Here is a 7,422-nt window from a genome sequence, read left to right as displayed (position 1 = left end):
TTGCATCAGATCCATGCTTTACTGAACACTTGACAGAGACATAGCATTAAAGACACAGTTGATGCAAGAGATTTATGGGAGGTGAAAGACATAGTTTGACTTATTTTGTTCTTCACAATCCCATGAATTCATAGCATTAAAGACACCTATAATGTTGAGTTTTTGACTATTTATATTGAAATTTGCAGCATTCAACACAATCATCAGTTTCTTGAGATATATCTGCTGAATTAGACTCACATGCTTGTAAGATGTATGTCCTGAGTCCAAAATAAGTTCTCGATATATTTAGACAGAAAAGGAGACAAACAACAGAAGTCAGGACTACCACAAATGCATTGGCAATCATTCGAGGTTCCGTAAAAGGAAACAGAAATCAATTGGAAATTTATTTGTCAATAGGAAATGCAGAAACAAAGGTATATAAGTTATATCTCTAATATGGTTTTCATTGTAATCTATACAATGAGGACAATTTGATCTCAATACGAATCTAAATGATGTTCATTGAACATGTAACCCATTTAAAGGATAAGGGATAAAAAAAACAGTTGAAAAAAGGAACTATAAATACTAGTATTGAGAATTTTACAATCAGCATTCACAATGTTCTACTTCTCTAGCTAACTAACCCTTTTCCCCTAAATATTATGGACCTGACTTTTAGGCCTAAACAAGCAAACTTATATCCAAGATCCCCATCAGATTTCACATGTATTCTACCTTTGTATTTGTAAAGATTCCAAAACAGTATATCAGGAATGGCAGCAAAGAATCAAAAAGAATTGATTGAAATGATAAAATAATGTTGAAACATTGATTCAAAATAATAATGTTTAAATAGAAAAATATCTTACCTAGTTTCGGTCTTAAAGAAGACCTATCACAATCATTTCCCGAAGTAGTTTCTCTGCTTTTTCATTTTCATCTTTTTCAAAGAGGGAAAAAATTATTATTTCATAAGTTACAGCATTTGGAACGCAGCCATTCACTTTCATTTTTGAGAACAAATCCAACGCTTTGTCCAACAAGCCCTTGTTACAAAACCCTTGGATCATAACATTATATATATAGACATTTAGATTGTAGCCTTTGACCAAGAGATCTTCAAAAATCTTTTGTGAATCCTCTATTCTTCCACCTTTACACAATCCGTTGAGAAGAATAGTATACGTGGGCATATTTGGTTGAATACCCAAGATCCAACGCTTCGTCCAACAAGCCCTTGTTACAAAACCCTTGTATCATAATGGTATATGCATAGACATCAAGATTGTAGCCTTTGACCAAAAGATATTCAAAAATCTTTTGTGAATCCTTTATTCGTCCACTTTTACACAATCCATTGAGAAGAATATTATATGTGCACATATTTGGTTGAATACCCAAGTCTTTAAATTTTTTCAATAATGCAATTGCCTTGTCAACATCATGGCTTTTGCATAAAGCATCCAATATAGAACTGTAAGTATATATATTAGGTGGTTGGCCCCTATCATGCATCTCACAAACAAGCTCCAAAGCATATGTAATTCTCCCTGATTTGCACAAACCATCAATGAGGGAACTGTAAGTTACAACATTAGGAACAATTTTTCTGGACTGCATTTCTTTGAAGAGGTTCATGGCTTCATCCACCATTTTAATCTTACAGAGTCCATTAATCACAGTAGTGTAGCTCGTAACGTCAGGAGCCACTCCCATTTGGGCCATAATGTTGAGTATACTCTTAGCCTTGTTCACTTTATTAACGAGGCAATATCCATTTATTAAAGAGCTATAAGTAAAAATATCAGGTTTTATGTCTTTTTTCATCATCACAAGAAACACATTTTTAGCTTCTTTTAACTTCCCTTCCTTACAAAAAGCATCAACCAATATACTAAAAGTATACACATTTGGGTTGATGTTTTCCAATGTCATTTTTTTTAACAAATCAATTCCTTCTTTCAATTGACCCATGATGCAAAAGCCATGTAAGTGACAACATTAGGAGAAATTCTCTTGACAACCATTTCAGAATATAAATCACATGCATCATAAACAAGTTTATCTTTGCACATACTATCAATAATCGTGTTGTACATTACCACATTAGGTTGAACCAATTTCCCTTCAACTCGTCTCAACAACTCTAGAGCTTCTATTGTTTCTCCGACTTTACATAACCCGTTGATCAAAGTGCCGTAACTAACTTGATTCAACTGAAATCCTTGTGCTACCACCTTGTCATGAAAGTGCAATGCTTTATGAACCTCACCTTTGAGACAAAAACCCTTGATGAGTGTGGTAAAAGTTATTGTATTTGGGTGATAACCCCTTTTGAGAATCTTTGAGAAAACAGAGAAAGCAAAAGTGATATGACCCAATTGGCAAAAACAATTGATTAAGAGATTGCAATTTACTAAGTCAGGGTGAATTCCCCTAATTTCCATTTGTTGAGAAAGGGAAATAGCAATTGAGTAATGCTTAGTTTTCACAATGGAACCTAAAATCTTGCCAAATTCAATGGGTGGTGGGGTAGGATTCTTATGGAGCAAACGATTGAACAATGAAGCAGCATCCAGATGATTAACATTATCAAATTGAGGGTTTAGGGTTGAAAAATAGTGTTTTGGAAATTGAAAAGGAGTAAACTTTGGAATAAAAACAAAAACAGCAGCAACATACCTAAACCTTGAAATTGACATTGGTGTCTGTCACAGTCAACAAATTGTGTTTGGAAGCAGATTCTCCCTTCACGTTATAAAGCTTCAATGTCAATTTCCTTGTTTTAACAAGAATTTAGAGTTGTTGCCTAAAAAAAAAAAAAAAAACTTTTTCTCATTATTAAATTGAGAAAAAAACAAGCTTTTGTATCAAAGATATTTGTACTAACATTATATATACCAATTAAATTCAAAATGAATTTAATTTCTATAAATTATAAATGTATGCTATGTTTTTAATATAATTAAATGATTAAACTTAAATAGTTAAATTAATAATAAATTATTTTAGAAAATATGAGTTTAAATCTTAATAGAAAGAGTACTTGATCGATTGTATTTTTTAAATTTTTTTGTCAAATTTCAAAATATCGAAATTATTATTCCTTAGTAAATAAAAGAAATTATTTATTTTTAATCCTATTTAGATTTCATAAAAACTTTGTTATGAATATAAAATGGCCTTCTCAACTCTTAATGCATATTGATATAACTTCTGATTAATTTTTCACTTTTAGTTTGTATTTTTTATTTATTTTAATTATACAATAAAAAAACAATTTTGCTACCAACACATCCTAATTTACTACCCATACCCCTCAAATGTTTAAAAAAATCATAATTTCCAAATTATCCTTCCCTTCTTCCTCTTCGTCATCTTCATCTTCATTCAACAACTTCTTCATCTTCTTTCTTTTCTTCAACATTAACCATCATCATCATTAACCATTTTCATAAATCATCATTAATCATCATCAATAATCATCATTAATCTTCATTAATCATCATCAATCATTGCTAATCTTCATTAATCATCATCATTAATCATCATCAATCATCATTAATCATGTTCAGAATTTTGCTAACATTTACATGAACTTAATTTCACGTAAGTTTATGCGAACTGAGTTCACGTACGTTTAGCTGAATTGAATTCACCTATACGTACGTGAAATTGAGTTCACGTAAATGGTTTAATTTTCAATCATTTCGCAATCTTAATTCACATATACGTACGTGAATTAAGATCACGTAAATACTGAGATGTTGAATTTTCAAACTTTATTGATTACGCAATCTTAAATCACGTGCATGTACGTGAATTAAGATTGCGTAAATTCTGATATTTTTACTTTTTTTTTAACGTACGTGAATTTAGTTCACGTAGCAATACAACGTACATGAACTGAGTTCACGTATAATCCTAAGATTTAGAAGAAAAAAAAATTTGAACTCAGAAACATACCAACAAACATATATTTTTAGGTCACTTTAACCACAATGTGATGAAGAAATTGATGGTATAAGTTATGAGTGAGTTATGTGAGTTTAAATGATTACGAGGCAGAGTTGGTGATGTATGGTGATTTTTTGACATGTGAGTCCTGAGATGTGATGAATGTTGATGAAAGTGAGTTATGAGTTAGTAAAATTATAAAAAATATGATAAATATCAAATGGTATTTTGGGTTTTTTACAAATTTGAGGGGGTGTGGGTAGTAATGTTAGTGGTGTGGGTAGAAACATTGATAAAAAAATTGTAAATTTTTTTTTTTGCTTTTTTTTTCTACTTATCTCCTCTGCTAAGAATATTTTTTTAATATATTCATTTTGTTAGTTAAAAAAATAATACATAATTTCTAGGCAAGGATCCATGTTGTTGGAAAATAAAACTATTTAACAATTTGGTTTTGAGAATCATTGATTGAAACAAAACAACATAGAAGTGTCACATAGAAATGAAAAAGAACATAGCCAAATTAAAAATATCATCTTTATTATCTTTTCTGATAGGCATTCATTGATGACTACTTTCATTTTGGTGCTAATGTAAATGAAAAATGATTATTGTTATGAGAAGTTTGAAAAAAAAAACAAAAACAAAAATTTTATATAGCAGTGTCACATTTTCAAGTTACAAGTAATGACCACCCACTCTTCGTTTCATATATGTTTAATAAGAATCTAATTAGTTAAATTTCTTATTTTTATGCATTATTCTCTTTTTGGTTTAAACTCTTCCTAAGAAATAGCAATGTTCAATGTATATTTATATATCATTCACACAAAATAAACTTTGGTGAAAATACTCAATAAGTTTTAAATTACACTATACTCTCCTCCTAGCTTTAAATATAAAGCAAAAGTATCTAACTTCAAGCTTATTAAAATAAATAACAAAGTGCAATTAGTTTTCTTTGATCTCATAAATTAAATGAAGAGTATTTTAAAAGTAAAATAGTATTGAAATTTAATTAAAAATTACTTATAATATACAATATTCTTTATACAATATCATTACCATGTTCATAATTTGCTGGAGCAAGACATAGAACATTGGTCTGCTCACAAGTGATAATTGAGACCTAAAAGAGAAAATACATAAAAGTATAAGTGGAATACTCCGTAGTTTAAACTATTTATACGATCCACGTAATAGTTCAATGAATGGAAACAAACATTAATGGAAACTCAAGTGTACAAATATAAAAAAAAAAAAAATAAAATTAAAATACTCATCAAATAAGAGCAATGTAAATGGATTTGCATCCTTTTTACATGATAAGGTAAAAAAACAGCGGTCCTTTACTATATTGATAATTCAAAATAATACAATTCATACATTAAAGATTCCAAATCCGCCTCGATTTTTCGGTACTAGCAAAGGTGCACGCACTAGCTCCAACTCCTTCAAAATTTAACTACGGTTTTGAACTTTGAAATGGTAGATAATATTTTCCAGCATTTGGGTATGTGAAGTCCTCAACATCTGTGATGAGTCTATTCAATAAGGGCTCATACCTTTCTATGCAGCTCCAACAGATGTGCATTTTCAACTTTTAGGCCTTGCAATGTTTCCTTTGGGATGTTTTTGCAAACTTTTGCTATTCCTAAATGGTATTGGACCAAAGAAACTTGATAGAATCTGATTTACTTGAAGGATCTGGACTAGATTTGCTTCCTACATGAGAGAAATGAAATTAGAGATGTTCCATTAATTAATTTCTACAAGATATATAAAGTTGAAGCATGAATCATGTTTCCATTTATTATATGTTGCAAGTTTTAACAAAAGGAGGCTTCAGTTAAGAATATGTTCTCTGTAGTTTGTGGAAATCTTGCTTTCAGGGCTGCTGCTCATCTCAGCTTATATATTTGTAAAACATAGAAATGCTTCGAGGCTATAAATAGTGTTTGATAACATATCTTGCGCGTATTAATTTGAGTAGAAAGATAGAGCAAGTACCGGTTACAGATGCAGGAAAATAGTCATTTGATCACCTGCGGTTTGAATATCAAATATAAACTTGACACACAGGCATGCAAATCACTGCAAAAATCGCACAATGCAGGGTATCCACCAAAAATAAACAATATTAATGACTCCTAGGCATTCTACAATAAAAGAGAGAAGCTAACTAACCGTGGAGCATCAAAACAATACTATAATGTGGAGTAGAATAACTATCACTACTAGCACTACTATCATCCATCCAAGGATCCAGGTCTCTCAAATTATGATAGTTGCACAAACAAACTTGGAATTCTCTTAAATTTGGCACGTAGGCTTATTTCATGTCATTTTTTGATGAATCTTGTTGAATTAATTCAAACAATTTGGTAGTGACTAACAACAGTAATCTCTTTTCACTATGAAAAGATCTTTTAAGACATCAATTTCAGCTCATATAAGTCTGATACGCACTAAATATGCAGAAGACCAATTATGCAGCAAAAACAGAATTCATATTTGATCACTTGTTTTGTGTTCGTAAGTGGTGATGAATGTAGGTTATTATTCTTTATTGACCATTCTTAGCCTTTTATTAACTCTCTTCCACCTTCCTTAGAAGCAAGGTTCAAAAAAGTATACCTCACAAACATCTGCACTGCCACTCACACAAAAGTAGAATCTTTTTAATTTCACTTCATGCATGTATGTAGCAAGTTACCAACTTATATCTCTACAATGCGGTCCACTTGATCCAAATACAACACGCCTTCCAAATTTCGATTGCTTGTTAATACATTAAATTAAGCAAGCATAATTGAGATGAAATAAAATGCATAAAATGTTTTCTAGATATTACACCACATAATTGGCATATTCTTGTTACCAGTGTTGCTAATTCCCCCATGTACAAACCAGTGTTCCAGTCACCATGCATGTTCTTTTGGCTAAAGTAACCCATTCAATCCTATTGCAAAATGTCCTAGCATAGCAGCTACATGTTTTGGTTGATCTAAGGAGATACACCAGATCACAAACATCAACTATAGTAACAAATCAACTCTATAGATGTATTTAAAAAGAATAGCACTTGCATATTCTAACTATGATAGAGCAGAGTAATTCTAGCAGAAAATATAAGGTAAATATGGAATGTTTCGATATTATTGAACGATGATAATATCGAAGTAACACGGTTAGTTTCCAGAGCAAAGCTCCTCAACAGAGACAATAGTTAGTCTATCACTGCCTGACCCTACAAGGTACTGCCATAACAATCATTCATACCTACAGTTTTCCCCCACGCACTACTTTATTGGGGGAATATCATAACAACCTAGGACAGCTGTCACATCATACATTCTCCCTAAATATTATGGACCTTGCTTTTAGGCCTAAACAAGCAAACTTATATCCATGAACTCCATCAGATTTCACATGTATTCTACCTTTGTATTTGTAAAGATTCCAAAACAGTATATC

At 31.1% G+C, this 7,422-nt stretch overlaps 1 long non-coding RNA gene and 1 pseudogene across 1 annotated transcript; both read right to left on the bottom strand.

Moving 5' to 3' along the window:
- Positions 1-372: 372 nt before the first annotated feature.
- Positions 373-7,422, bottom strand: part of LOC101489175 (uncharacterized) — an 8,815-nt pseudogene continuing 1,765 nt past the window's right edge.
- On the bottom strand, positions 5,100-7,416 carry LOC101488960 (uncharacterized). Its single transcript, XR_190441.3, has 2 exons — positions 5,956-7,416; positions 5,100-5,670 (listed from the first exon to the last, which is right to left on the bottom strand). It is a non-coding gene; the product is annotated as an uncharacterized lncRNA (long non-coding RNA).

This window comes from Cicer arietinum, chromosome 8 (genome assembly GCF_000331145.2).
Source record: "Cicer arietinum cultivar CDC Frontier isolate Library 1 chromosome 8, Cicar.CDCFrontier_v2.0, whole genome shotgun sequence".
In the NCBI taxonomy this organism is placed as follows: Eukaryota; Viridiplantae; Streptophyta; class Magnoliopsida; order Fabales; family Fabaceae; genus Cicer; species Cicer arietinum.
The sequence above is the reverse complement of the archived record's forward strand: the minus strand, read 5'-3'. Positions and strand labels throughout refer to the sequence as shown.